Here is a 15,770-nt window from a genome sequence, read left to right on the forward strand (position 1 = left end):
TTGGTCGAATGAAACCACGCTCTAAAAGTTCTTGTAATTGGCTTTGTAGTTCTTTCATCTCGCTGGGTGCGAGTCTGTAAGGAGCACGAGCTATTGGTGCAGCTCCTGGTACAAGATCTATTTGAAATTCAACGGATCGATGTGGGGGTAATCCCGGTAATTCTTTCGGAAATACATCAGGAAATTCTTTTGCGACGGGAACATCATTGATGCTCTTTTCTTCAGTTTGTACTTTCTCGACGTGTGCTAGAACAGCATAGCAACCTTTTCTTATTAGTTTTTGTGCCTTCAATTTACTAATAAGATGTAGCTTCGTGTTGCCCTTTTCTCCGTACACCATTAAGGGTTTTCCTTTTTCTCGTATAATGCGAATTGCATTTTTGTAACAAACGATCTCCGCTTTCACTTCTTTCAACCAGTCCATACCGATTATCACATCAAAACTCCCCAACTCTACTGGTATCAAATCAATCTTAAATGTTTCGCTAACCAGTTTAATTTCTCGATTCCGACATATATTATCTGCTGAAATTAATTTACCATTTGCTAATTCGAGTAAAAATTTACTATCCAAAGGTGTCAATGGACAACTTAATTTAGCACAAAAATCTCTACTCATATAGCTTCTATCCGCACCCGAATCAAATAAAACGTAAGCAGATTTATTGTCAATAAGAAACGTACCCGTAACAAGCTCCGGGTCTTCCTGTGCCTCTGCCGCATTAATATTGAAAACTCTTCCACGGCCTTGTCCATTCGTGTTCTCCTGGTTCGGGCAATTTCTAATAATGTGGCCCGGTTTTCCACATTTATAACAAACTACATTGGCATAACTTGCTCCGACACTACTTGCTCCGCCATTACTCGTTCCGACACCATTTGTTCCTTTCGTTCTATTAACCCCTGGTCCGTAGACCTCACACTTTGCCGCGCTATGACCATTTCTTTTACACTTGTTGCAAAATTTGGTGCAGAACCCCGAGTGATTCTTTTCACACCTTTGGCATAGCTGCTTCTGATTGTTGTTGTTGTTGCGGTTATTATTGTTGTTGGGATGATTGTTGTAGTTGCTGTTGTTGTTGTTGTTGGGCCGTTTGTTGTAGTTGCGATTGATGTTGCGATTGTTGGGATAATTGTTGCGATTATTGTTGTAATTGCTGTTGTTGTTGTATTGGTGATTCTTATCACCGTTTTCCTCCCACTTTCTTTTGACTTGCTTCACATTGGCCTCTTCAGCAGTCTGTTCTTTAATTCTTTCTTCAATTTGGTTCACGAGTTTGTGAGCCATTCTACATGCCTGTTGTATGGAGGCGGGCTCGTGTGAACTTATATCTTTTTGGATTCTTTCCGGTAATCCTTTCACAAACGCGTCGATCTTCTCTTCCTCATCTTCGAATGCTCCCGGACACAATAGGCACAATTCTGTGAATCGTCTTTCGTACGTGGTAATATTAAATCCTTGGGTTCGTAACCCTCTAAGTTCTGTCTTGAGCTTATTGACCTAGGTTCTGGGACGGTACTTCTCGTTCATCAAGTGCTTGAATGCTGACCACGGTAGTGCGTACGCATCGTCTTGTCCCACTTGCTCTAGATAGGTATTCCACCATGTTAACGCAGAACCTGTGAAGGTATGCGTAGCGTACTTTACTTTGTCCTCTTCAGTACACTTACTTATGGCAAACACCGATTCGACCTTCTCGGTCCACCGTTTCAATCCGATCGGTCCTTCGGTTCCATCAAATTCCAAAGGTTTGCAGGCAGTGAATTCTTTGTAGGTGCATCCTACACGATTTCCTGTACTGCTAGATCCAAGGTTATTGTTGGTATGTAGTGCAGCCTGTACTGCGGCTATGTTTGAAGCTAGAAAAGTACGGAATTCCTCTTCATTCATATTCACGGTGTGTCGAGTAGTCGGTGCCATTTCCTTCAAAATAGTTAAATGGAACAAGTAAATCATACAGAATATTAAGAGTAGTTAATAGTATTTCGTAGCATAATATGAACTCATTTATAAAAGCTTTTTCTTCATATTAGCATTTTATAAGTTTAAATTCGGGTAGTACCTACCCGTTAAGTTCATACTTAGTAGCTAATATACAATTCAACTACTACAATTCTATATGAAAAACTGATTATAATAATATTTCGCGTTCAAACTTTTATACAATATTTTACAAACTTACAATACCGCTTATTTTACATAAAGCATGAAATATAGCACACAATAACTTTGATACAAGATAGTTGTGAAGATAATTCTAGCTAGTACACAAGTCGTTCAGCAAAGGCAATAAAGACACGTAATTCATACGTCCAGAAACAAGTCATGCATTCTGGTTTTACTAGGACTACTTCCCATCCTTGGTCTTGTGCAACATAACCGTTATGGCCGTTGATAAGACAGCGTGTTGTAACGTCGTCAAAGGGACGAGGGTTACGTAATGTCCAACAGTCCCGTAATAATCTAAAAACCTCATTTCTTACCCCAATTACCGACTCCGTCACTTGTGGAAACGTTTTGTTTAATAGTTGTAGCCCGATGTTCTTGTTCTCACTTTGGTGAGAAGCGAACATTACTAATCCGTAAGCATAACATGCTTCTTTATGTTGCATGTTAGCCGCTTTTTCTAAATCACGAAGTCCAATATTCGGATATATTGAGTCAAAATAATTTCTTAACCCGTTGCGTAAAATAGCATTTGGGTTCCCCGCAATATATGCGTCAAAGTAAACACATCGTAACTTATGGGTTTCCCAATGTGATATCCCCCATCTTTCAAACGAAAGTCTCTTATAAACCAAGACATTCTTGGAACGTTCTTCGAATGTCTTACAAACTGATCTCGCCTTAAATAGTTGTGCCGAGGAATTCTGGCCGACTCTAGACAAGATTTCATCAATCATGTCTCCGGGTAGGTCTCTTAAAATATTGGGTTGTCTATCCATTTTGTGTTTTTAAACTGTAAAATAGACAAGAGTTAGATTCATAAAAAAATACTTATTAATACAAGCAATTTTTACATATATCATAAAGCATAAGAACACTATATTACATATATTACACCACACGAATACAACTATCTTATTCCGACTCGCTCGTTTCTTCTTCTTCGGTTTTGGTTCGTTTTGCCAAGTTTCTAGGGATATATGATGTTCCCCTAATACGAGCCGTCGTTGTCCACATTGGTTTAGAAAAACCTGGTGGTTTAGAGGTTCCCGGGTCATTGTTACAACTTAAGGACTTCGGGCGTTGACGATACATATAAAGTTCATCGGGGTTGGAATTAGATTTCTCTATTTTTATGCCCTTTCCCTTATTATTTTCTTTTGCCTTTTTAAATTCAGTTGGGGTAATTTCTATAACATCATCGGAATTCTCGTCGGAATCCGATTCATCGGAGAATTGGTAATCCTTCCAATATTTTGCTTCCTTGGCGGAAACACCATTGACCATAATTAACCTTGGTCGGTTGGTTGAGGATTTTTTTTTACTTAACCGTTTTATTATTTCCCCCACCGGTTCTATTTCTTCATCCGGTTCCGATTCTTCTTCCGGTTCCGATTCTTCTTCCGGTTCCGACTCTTCTTCCGGTTCCTCTTCGGGAACTTGTGAATCAGTCCACGAATCATTCCAATTTACATTTGACTCTTCATTATTATTAGGTGAGTCAATGGGACTTGTTCTAGAGGTAGACATCTATCACATAATATCAAACGCGTTAAGAGATTAATATATCACATAATATTCACATGTTAAAAATATATAGTTTCCAACAAAATTTGTTAAGCAATCATTTTTCAAGTAAACACGGTCGAAGTCCAGACTCACTAATGCATCCTAACAAACTCGATAAGACACACTAATGAAAAATTCTGGTTCTCTAAGACCAACGCTCGGATACCAACTGAAATGTCCCGTTCTTATTGATTAAAAACGTTCCATATTAATTGATTTCGTTGCGAGGTTTTGACCTCTATATGAGACGTTTTTCAAAGACTGCATTCATTTTTAAAACAAACCATAACCTTTATTTCATAAATAAAGGTTTAAAAAGCTTTACGTAGATTATCAAATAATGATAATCTAAAATATCCTGTTTACACACGACGATTACATAATGGTTTACAATACAAATATGTTACATCGAAATCAGTTTCTTGAATGCAGTTTTTACACAATATCATACAAACATGGACTCCAAATCTTGTCCTTATTTTAGTATGCAACAGCGGAAGCTCTTAATATTCACCTGAGAATAAACAAGCTTTAAACGTCAACAAAAATGTTGGTGAGTTATAGGTTTAACCTATATATATCAAATCGTAACAATAGACCACAAGATTTCATATTTCAATACACATCCCATACATAGAGATAAAAATCATTCATATGGTGAACACCTGGTAACCGACATTAACAAGATGCATATATAAGAATATCCCCATCATTCCGGGACACCCTTCGGATATGATATAAATTTCGAAGTACTAAAGCATCCGGTACTTTGGATGGGGTTTGTTAGGCCCAATAGATCTATCTTTAGGATTCGCGTCAATTAGGGTGTCTGTTCGCTAATTCTTAGATTACCAGACTTAATAAAAAGGGGCATATTCGATTTCGATAATTCAACCATAGAATGTAGTTTCACGTACTTGTGTCTATTTTGTAAATCATTTATAAAACCTGCATGTATTCTCATCCCAAAAATATTAGATTTTAAAAGTGGGACTATAACTCACTTTCACAGATTTTTACTTCGTCGGGAAGTAAGACTTGGCCACTGGTTGATTCACGAACCTATAACAATATATACATATATATCAAAGTATGTTCAAAATATATTTACAACACTTTTAATATATTTTGATGTTTTAAGTTTATTAAGTCAGCTGTCCTCGTTAGTAACCTACAACTAGTTGTCCACAGTTAGATGTACAGAAATAAATCGATAAATATTATCTTGAATCAATCCACGACCCAGTGTATACGTATCTCAGTATTGATCACAACTCAAACTATATATATTTTGGAATCAACCTCAACCCTGTATAGCTAACTCCAACATTCAAATATAGAGTGTCTATGGTTGTTCCGAAATATATATAGATGTGTCGACATGATAGGTCGAAACATTGTATACGTGTCTATGGTATCTCAAGATTACATAATATACAATACAAGTTGATTAAGTTATGGTTGGAATAGATTTGTTACCAATTTTCACGTAGCTAAAATGAGAAAAATTATCCAATCTTGTTTTACCCATAACTTCTTCATTTTAAATCCGTTTTGAGTGAATCAAATTGCTATGGTTTCATATTGAACTCTATTTTATGAATCTAAACAGAAAAGTATAGGTTTATAGTCGGAAAAATAAGTTACAAGTCGTTTTTGTAAAGGTAGTCATTTCAATCGAAAGAACGACGTCTAGATGACCATTTTAGAAAACATACTTCCACTTTGAGTTTAATCATAATTTTTGGATATAGTTTCATGTTCATAATAAAAATCATTTTCTCAGAATAACAACTTTAAAATCAAAGTTTATCATAGTTTTTAATTAACTAACCCAAAACAGCCCGCGGTGTTACTACGACGGCGTAAATCCGGTTTTACGGTGTTTTTCGTGTTTCCAGGTTTTAAATCATTAAGTTAGCATATCATATAGATATAGAACATGTGTTTAGTTGATTTTAAAAGTCAAGTTAGAAGGATTAACTTTTGTTTGCGAACAAGTTTAGAATTAACTAAACTATGTTCTAGTGATTACAAGTTTAAACCTTCGAATAAGATAGCTTTATATGTATGAATCGAATGATGTTATGAACATCATTACTACCTTAAGTTCCTTGGATAAACCTACTGGAAAAGAGAAAAATGGATCTAGCTTCAATGGATCCTTGGATGGCTCAAAGTTCTTGAAGCAGAATCATGACACGAAAACAAGTTCAAGTAAGATCATCACTTGAAATAAGATTGTTATAGTTATAGAAATTGAACCAAAGTTTGAATATGATTATTACCTTGTATTAGAATGATAACCTACTGTAATAAACAAAGATTTCTTGAGGTTGGATGATCACCTTAGAAGATTGGAAGTGAGCTAGCAAACTTGAAAGTATTCTTGATTTTATGAAACTAGAACTTTTGGAATTTATGAAGAACACTTAGAACTTGAAGATAGAACTTGAGAGAGATCAATTAGATGAAGAAAATTGAAGAATGAAAGTGTTTGTAGGTGTTTTTGGTCGTTGGTATATGGATTAGATATAAAGGATATGTAATTTTGTTTTCATGTAAATAAGTCATGAATGATTACTCATATTTTTGTAATTTTATGAGATATTTCATGCTAGTTGCCAAATTATGGTTCCCACATGTGTTAGATGACTCACATGGGCTGCTAAGAGCTGATAATTGGAGTGTATATACCAATAGTACATACATCTAAAAGCTGTGTATTGTACGAGTACGAATACGGGTGCATACGAGTAGAATTGTTGATGAAACTGAACGAGGATGTAATTGTAAGCATTTTTGTTAAGTAGAAGTATTTTGATAAGTGTATTGAAGTCTTTCAAAAGTGTATAAATACATATTAAAACACTACATGTATATACATTTTAACTGAGTCGTTAAGTCATCGTTAGTCGTTACATGTAAGTGTTGTTTTGAAACCTTTAGGTTAACGATCTTGTTAAATGTTGTTAACCCAATGTTTATAATATCAAATGAGATTTTAAATTATTATATTATCATGATATTATCATGTATGAATATCTCTTAATATGATATATATACATTAAATGTCTTTACAACGATAATCGTTACATATATGTCTCGTTTAAAAATCATTAAGTTAGTAGTCTTGTTTTTACATATGTAGTTCGTTGTTAATATACTTAATGATATGTTTACTTATCATAGTATCATGTTAACTATATATATATCCATATATATATGTCATCATATAGTTTTTACAAGTTTTAACGTTCGTGAATCACCGGTCAACTTGGGTGGTCAATTGTCTATATGAAACATATTTCAATTAATCAAGTCTTAACAAGTTTGATTGCTTAACATGTTGGAAACATTTAATCATGTAAATATCAATCTCAATTAATATATATAAACATGGAAAAGTTCGGGTCACTACACTAGGTATCAGACCTGTCAGAAGACCTCATGCGGTTGCATGAGTTTTATGCATCTGAGCCATGCGATCGCATGGATATGGATACCAGGCCTGTATGTTGGGCTGCTACAGTGATCGGCCCGTTTACTCTTTTAATTATTTTTGTTTTCTGAGTTTAATAATTTGTATAAAATAAAATTTAAATAAAACTTATATATTTCTAAAAACAGCTTAAAAAATACTACCTCCGTCCCACCACAAGTGTCCACATTTCCATTTTGGGATGTCCCATTACAAGTGTCCACTTTGTATTTCAAAAAATGAGAAGAAGTTATTCTGGATAGAGAAGATTTCTGATTGGTGGAGAATGAAGTTAGTGGGATTTCCTAAAACTGTGTGCAAAAAGTAAGTGGACACTTGTAATGGGACGGAGGGAGTATATTTTTTTATAGCGTTTCGCTTTCGGATTCCCCGGCAGCGGCGCCAAAAATACTTGATGTGTGCGAGGGGTAGTACGAAATAGATTATATTTTACTACGAAATACTATTAAATACGATACAATTTACACAAGTTATTTATTTATTTATTGAATGGATATACCTAAACCTTGCTACAATACTTATAGGCAGTGTACCTAATCATAGAGTAGTGTAGTTTTTAGTAAGTTCGGTTCGTTCCACAGGGAGCTGGCTATATTTTTATTAACTATATTTGTATATATATAAATATATATAAGTAGTATTATTATTATAAAAGGGGTTTTTACCGTTTAATGACCGGTTTGTCGATTTTAAATCCTAAAGCAAAATATAAATATAACTTAATTTAAAGCGTAAAGTAAATGACGATAATAAAAGTGCGATAATTTAAAGTACAATAAATAAAATGACGATAAATAAAATGACGGTAAATAAAATTATGATGAGATATAAATTAAGAGAATTATGCTTATTTAAACTTCTGTAATCATGATGTTTGACGTGTTGATTTTAATTTATTACCAAGGGTTAATTGTCCTTTGTCCTGGATTATTTGATATGTCCATCTGGTTTTGTCCATAATAGTCCATCGGTCATAATTATAAAGTGCGCGGGTCTTCGCCAAATTAACCTTATACCCGAAGTCAAATATTCCAACTAATTGGGGATTTAAACTGTAACAAGGTCTTAATACTTTGTTTAATGATTACACCAGGTTATCGACTACGTATAATTCAAGGTTTTAATACTTTGTTAACAATTACACCAATTACCCTTGTGTGTAATCCACCCCTGTTTTAATGAGTCCATTGACTATTAATCCATTCCCGTGCCCGGTAAAATGAACAATTATTGGTATTTATAAATATCCCGCCCACCGTACCCAGTCAAGCGTATGTGGTTATATATAAATACGTCAAATTATAAATCCCTATATTAAATCAACGAGATATCATTTAATTAATATAAAGTCCATTAATAGCCCATAGCCCAATTTCCACAAGTGTCGGTCTTTTATCCAAACCCCAATTATGGTCCAAAGCCCAATAACCCAGTCTTAATATTTTGTCCAACATCACGATTACTTCAGCTTAAATAAGCATAATAATAACTTAGCTACAAGACATTAATTTAAAAAGGTTGAACATAACTTACAATGAGTATTAATCGCGTAGTGTTACACGGACAGAATTTCAACTTACAAACTTAAAACATTCGCTACTATAACCATATTATTATTATTAACTTAAAATTATAATTATAAAATATAAATATATATATATATATATTGAGAGAGTAAGAGAGATCAGTGAGTATGAAGTGTCAATAAAACATCTGAAATACGCTGCTATTTATAGATGTGGCCAGGTCCTGGGTGCCATGCGATCGCATGGGAATAAGACACCCAGGCCATGCGATCGCATGGCCTGCTTTTCCTGCTCACATGTCGATTAAAACGTGGGCTGCTGAGTTTTATTATAATATATAATATAATATATATAATTTTATATAATTATATATATATTATATTATATTCTTGTGCATAGTTGACTTGTAATTTTAGGCCCGTTGCGTCGCGCGTTGATAGTTGGCTCAAGTTCCGATTCCGGATTTTCGAACGTCCTTTCGTACGATTTAATATCTTGTACTTTGCATTTCACGGCTTGTACTCTTGTAATTTTTAGACGTTTCTCATCAATAAATTGAACCACTTGGATTGTATCTTGTACATTTGAGCTTTTTGGTCATTTGTGTCTTCAAATCGTCGATTCTGTCTTTTGTCTTCACCTTTTTTTATTTAAATGAATATCATTTGTAAATAGAACAATTGCAACTAAAAGCTTGTCTTTCTGGAAGAATAATGCTATGAAATATATGTTCGTTTTTAGCATTATCACAAACTCTACACATAGTTTGTGCAGTTTTATTTTCGAGTCTTGCACGCGACTCTTTCGCCTTGAAGGTTCCTCCTTCCCTCATTTTATGAGAACCTTCACTATATCTAACTTTCCTCAACTTAGAATCCAACCACGCGTCATTATCCTTAGCCACATGCATTAACTCAAACAATTTCCCTTCTTCTTTAGGAGACAAGTTACATACAAGACGGTTGGTTAAGCTTTCATCCCCTACTACTCCTAGCATCATGGACCCGTCTATGTAATTTTCTCATGGAACGATCAAGCACCGGGTCATCCTTATCTTCCTCTACCTTATCATGCGATCTCACGAAAATACGTGGTGGATTTTCCTCGTCTCCCCCACACTTAGGCCCTTCAAGATCCTCTAAATTTGAAGACACCTCATAATTAACTTGAGAATTCACATTCGCATTCTTATTCACTTTGATCTTGTGACCTCCAAACCTTTCAACAAGTTTTTCTACGGTTTCCCCCATTACTTTGACTACCTTTCCATCAGATTCTTCAGACTTTTCAAATGTATCAACAGACACATTCTCAACACACATATTCTCCATTTTGTTACCACTAGATATATGCTCATTTGATTTTCTCATGGATGGTGGTCGGTAAGTTCTAATCATTTTCGGAGTTACCAAATGTTCCATTTTATCATTTTTCTCAATAAATGTGGACACTGCCATCACGGTTTCTTTCATCGGTAATGAACAAGAGGAGCTAATTGACGAACTCAACTTGGTTTCAAGAACTTGACTCAGATTTTTCAATTCCCGCTCATGATTTTGTATCGACTCTTGTTGACTCATCAGAATTTCTGCATTAGTTCTTATTTGAGATTCCATGAATTCACTCGTCATACCCTCTTCAGTAAATTTCCTTACCTCCTCTTCCTCTTTCACATCCGGTGCATACTTTTGAACCTGTTCATGGTTAGTATCTAACAAAAAATAATCCTAGACATCCGGTGTATGTAATGAATTAAAAATATTAATCCGTGATCTCTTATTACCAAAAGAAATGTCCATAACCCCTGTTCTACAATTGATAAGGGCATCAATTGTAGCCAAAAATGGACGACCAAGAATGATCGTCGGTTGGGTCTCCCTAAAAGTGGTCTCTGTGTCCATAACTATAAAATCTACCAGGTAATAAAAGTCTTCCACTTTCACAATCACATTTTCCAACATACCCCTTGGAGTTCTCATTGACCGATCCGCAAATTAGACGAGAATATCAGTATGTTTTAAAGTTCCCAACGCGTATTGGTCAACAAGGCTCGATGGAAGTATGTTAATGCTAGCCCCTAAGTCCAACAAAGCCTTTTTAATATTAACATTCCCCACCGTAACCGAAATTAAAGGGGTCCCCGGGTCCTTAAACTTAGGTGGAAGTGAACCCGAAATTACAACACTCACTTTTTCAGTTAATTTTACCTTTTTGGGCAATGATGCGTTGAGTTTACGCTTTTGAACACACAAATCTTTTAAAAACTTAGCATATGTAGGAATTTGTTTGATTGCATCAATAAGTGAAATATTTATTTTTACTTGTTTAAATGTTTCCCACATATCATTCGTTTTTGGTCCCTTTTCCCATAAGGGAATTGGTTTGGGGACTCCAAAGCCTCGGGGAATGGAATGGTATTAGTTTCCATGTCTGGTTCCCCAAACTTTTCAACTACCGGTTTTTCAACATTTAACCCAACCCCATTACCATCTATAACATCACTTTCCTATTTTTCAATAATGTCATCATCCACATCAAAAATAATAGAAGACTTACCTGAACCACGCTTAGTCTTTAATTTCTCAGTTGCCTTGACTTGGTTGTTATAAGTCTTTCCACTTCGCAACTAATAGATTTATTTTGAACCTCCACTATCTTTTGCATCTCTAAAATAAACGCATCCATCTTTGCATCCGAGCTCGATGGTTGATTTGGTGGAGCATTGCTTTGGTTTTGATCTTGGTATTGGTTATTGCTTGGGTATTGATTTGGCGCATTTAATGTGTTGTTGTTATTCCAACTGAAGTTTGGATGATTCCTCCACCCTGGGTTGTAGGCATTAGAATATGGATCATACTTCCGCCCTTGGACCTCGTTCACTTGCTCTTCCATACCTGATGATATCCCCCTTTTGCAACCATTTACATAATGGGATGGATCTCCACAATTTGAGCACACGTCTTGAACCTGCACAAAATTAACACTACCACCCTGGTTCGGGTTGTTAAACATGGGAAGCAACATCTTTATCTCATCTAATTCCTTTTCTAAATTTCTAGACGACCCTCCCGAAGTGTACACTTGGTTAACTTGGGAAGAATTGTGAGTTTTTCGTTCAACCGAAGCTTGGGTTTTTGAACCCTTGCTCAATTGCTCGAAAAATGTCCACTACACCACCACTAGCCGCTAATAGGAATTGTCTATTTTGTGAGTCAAGACCATCATAAAAAACTTTGACAAGTTCCCATTTTGGTATTTCATGGTGGGGACAAGATCTAAGTAATTCCTTCAGACGTTCGTATGCTTCATGAAAAAGTTCACCTGGCAATTGCCTAAAAGATTTAATTTGCATACGCATATCCGAAGTTTTACTTATCAGGTAGAATTCCTCAAGGAATTTCTTTTTCATCACCGCCCGAGTAGTAATACTTCGGGCGGGCAAGGACAAAAATCATATCTTAGCTTTATCTTTTAATGAATAAGGAAAAAGACGAAGACGTACCTCTTCATCAGTGAAGCCGTTTACCTGATTTGTAGCGCACATTTCATTGAACTCTGTTATATGCTCATATGGTTCTTCGTTAGTCGTACCTCGGTAGGTAGGCAAAATAGCAATGAGTTGAGGTCGAACCTCAAATCGCCGGTTATTTCCCGCATTCGGAGTGGGAAAAACAATGGGTGAATGATCCTCATATTCACCCGGTTGGTAGTATGAATCTACTCCTCTTTCACCTTCAGCCATTACGGTTAGTTGAACAAAAAATTCCTCCTCGTCTTTGGAATCTGATTTAGGAGTATTTGGTGGGACAATTAGATGTGACTCTGGTGGTGGTTGTGTTGATGCTGAAGCCACCGTCAACCTTTTCGATATCCTAGTAGCTTTTCGATTAACTTTTGCAGATTTCTCGATTTTCGGATTTAAAGGCTCAAGATTCTGATCTGCCGAGCTCCGAGTTTGCATACACTAACCTGCACTTCAACAAAAACAAGAATACCGAGCATAAAACTGACAAAAAAATAAAATAAAAGAAGACAATATTTTTGGATTTTTTATGGTTTTATAATTTTTATGGTTTTTTCTAATTTAACAAGAAAGCAAATAAAATAAGAGATTGCAATCAAGCGCACACTTCCCCGGCAGCGGCGCCAAAATTTGATCGGTGTCAAAGGGCCAATCAAAAATGATCTAATTACTCTAACTTAGCTATGGTAAATAGGATTCGTTCTTCGGGAAGTAATGGTTAAAAGCAAGCAATTTTTCAGAATTTGGTTGTTTGTTTAACTAAAGCACGATTACTAATTAAGAAGATTAAACAAGAAAACTTAAGCTTTAATGAGTTGAAGCAAAAATCATAAGTAAAATATTAAAAATGCAAAGTTGTTATCAATGGATTAAAAACCTTTATCCCTTTCAAATCCCAATTAAGTATCATTTATTCATACAAACATGTGTGCTTTCAAGTTATTATCTAAATCACATAGACATTGTAGTGACCCGAACTTTTCCATGTTTATATATATTAAATAAAATTAATATTTACATGATTAAATGTTTCCAACATGTTAAGCAATCAAAATTGTTAAGACTTGATTAATTGAAATAGGTTTCATATAGACAATTGACCACCCAAATTGTCCAGCGATTCACGAACGTTACAAATTCGTAAAAACTACATGATGTTATATATATAGACATATATATGGTTAACATGAAATTATGATAAGTAAGTATCTCACTAGGTATATTAACAATGAGTGATATACATAAAAATGAGTTTATTGAATTAAGGAACTCGAAACGATATATATAACGATTATCGTTATAACAACGTCTTACTAAATACATATGAATAATATTAAGATATTGATACACTATGTTTAAATATGATAAATGATAAGTAAACATATCATTAAATGTATTAACAATGAACTACATATGTAAAAACAAGACTACTAATTTAAGGATTTTGAAACGAGACATATATGTAACGATTATCGTTGTAATGACATTTAAATGTATATATATCACATTAAGATATATTAATACATCATAATATCATGATAATGTAATAATTTAACATCTCATTAGATATAATAAACAATGGTTTAACAACATTTAACAAGATCGTTAACTTAAAGGTTTCAAAACAACACTTACATATAACGACTAACGATGACTTAACGACTCAGTTAAAATGTATATACATGTAGTGTATTTAGATGTATTAATACACTTTTGAAAGACTTCAAGACACATATCAAAGTACTTCTACTTAACAAAAATGCTTACAATTACATCCTCATTCATTTTCACCAACAATTCTACTCGTATACACCCGTATTCGTACTCGTACAATACCCAGCTACTAAATGTATTTACTATTGGTATATACACTCCAATGATCAGCTCTTAGCAGCCCTTGTGAGTCACCTAACACATGTGGGAACCATCATTTAACATCTAGCAAGAAATATCTAACAAAACAACAAACTAATGGAGCCTATATTGACTCCATACTTCACGTGAATTGGCTCACCACCAACACTTTCATTTTCCAATTTTTATGCATCAAACTAATCTCTCTCAAGTGTTCTTCCATTGTTCTAAGTGTTCTTCATCATCTTCATTAAAATCTAGCTCAATCTAGTTCATAAATCCATACATAAACCAAGTTACAAAACAACTACTCAAGAACACACCAACAACACTTCCAAGTTTGCTAGCTTACTTTCAATCTTGCAAATCCATTTCAAGTGATCATTCAACCTCAAGAAATCTTTCTTATTTACAGTAAGATATCTTTCTAATACAAGGTAATACTCATATTCAAACTTTGATTCAATTTCTATAACTATAATAATCTTATTTCGAGTGGAAATCTTACTTGAACTTGTTTTCGTGTCACGATTTTTGCTTCAAGAACTTTCAAGCCATCCAAGAATCCTTTGAAGCTAGATCTATTTTTCTCATTTCCAGTAGGTTTATCCACAAAACTTGAGGTAGTAATGATGTTCATAACATCATTCGATTCATATATATATAACTATCTTATTCGAAGGTTTAAACTTGTAATCACTAGAACATAGTTTAGTTAATTCTAAACTTGTTCGCAAACAAAAGTTAATCCTTCTAACTTGAATTTTAAAATCAACTAGACACATTTTCTATATCTATATGATATGCTAACTTAATGATATAAAACTTGGAAACACGAAGAACACCGTAAAACCGGATATACGCCGTCGTAGTAAAACCAGGGGCTATTTTGGTTTGGATAATTAAAAACTATGATAAACTTTGATTTAAAAGCTATTCTTCTGGGAAAATGATTTTTATTATGAACATGAAACTATATCCAAAAATCATGGTTAAACTCAAAGTGGAAGTATGTTTTTCAAAATGGTCATCTAGACGTCGTTCTTTCGACTGAAATGACTACCTTTACAAAAACGACTTGTAACCTATATTTCTGACTATAAACTTATACTTTTTCTATTTAGATTCATAAACTTAAGTTCAATATGAAACCATATCAACTTGAATCACTCAAAACGGATTTAAAACGAAGAAGTTATGGGTAAAACAAGATTGGATAATTTTTCTTGTTGTAGCTACGTGAAATTTGTAACAAATTTATACAAATCATAACTTAACTAACTTATATTGTATTATACATGTATTTTAACATATATTATTTAATCTTGGGATACCATAGACATGAATACAATGTTTTGACATATCATATCGACCCATCTATATATATATTTCGGAACAACCATAGACACTCTATATGCAGTAATGTTGGAGTTAGCTATACAGGGTTGAGGTTGATTCCAAAATATTATATATACTTTGAGTTGTGATCTAGCCTGAGACTTGTATACACGAGGTCATGGATTGATTCGAGATATTATATATTGCTTTATTTATGTACATCTAACTGTAGACAACTAGTTGTAGGTTACTAGCGAGGACTGCCGACTTAACAAACTCAAATCATTAAAA

This window comes from Rutidosis leptorrhynchoides, chromosome 7 (assembly GCF_046630445.1).
Source record: "Rutidosis leptorrhynchoides isolate AG116_Rl617_1_P2 chromosome 7, CSIRO_AGI_Rlap_v1, whole genome shotgun sequence".
Taxonomy (NCBI): Eukaryota; Viridiplantae; Streptophyta; class Magnoliopsida; order Asterales; family Asteraceae; genus Rutidosis; species Rutidosis leptorrhynchoides.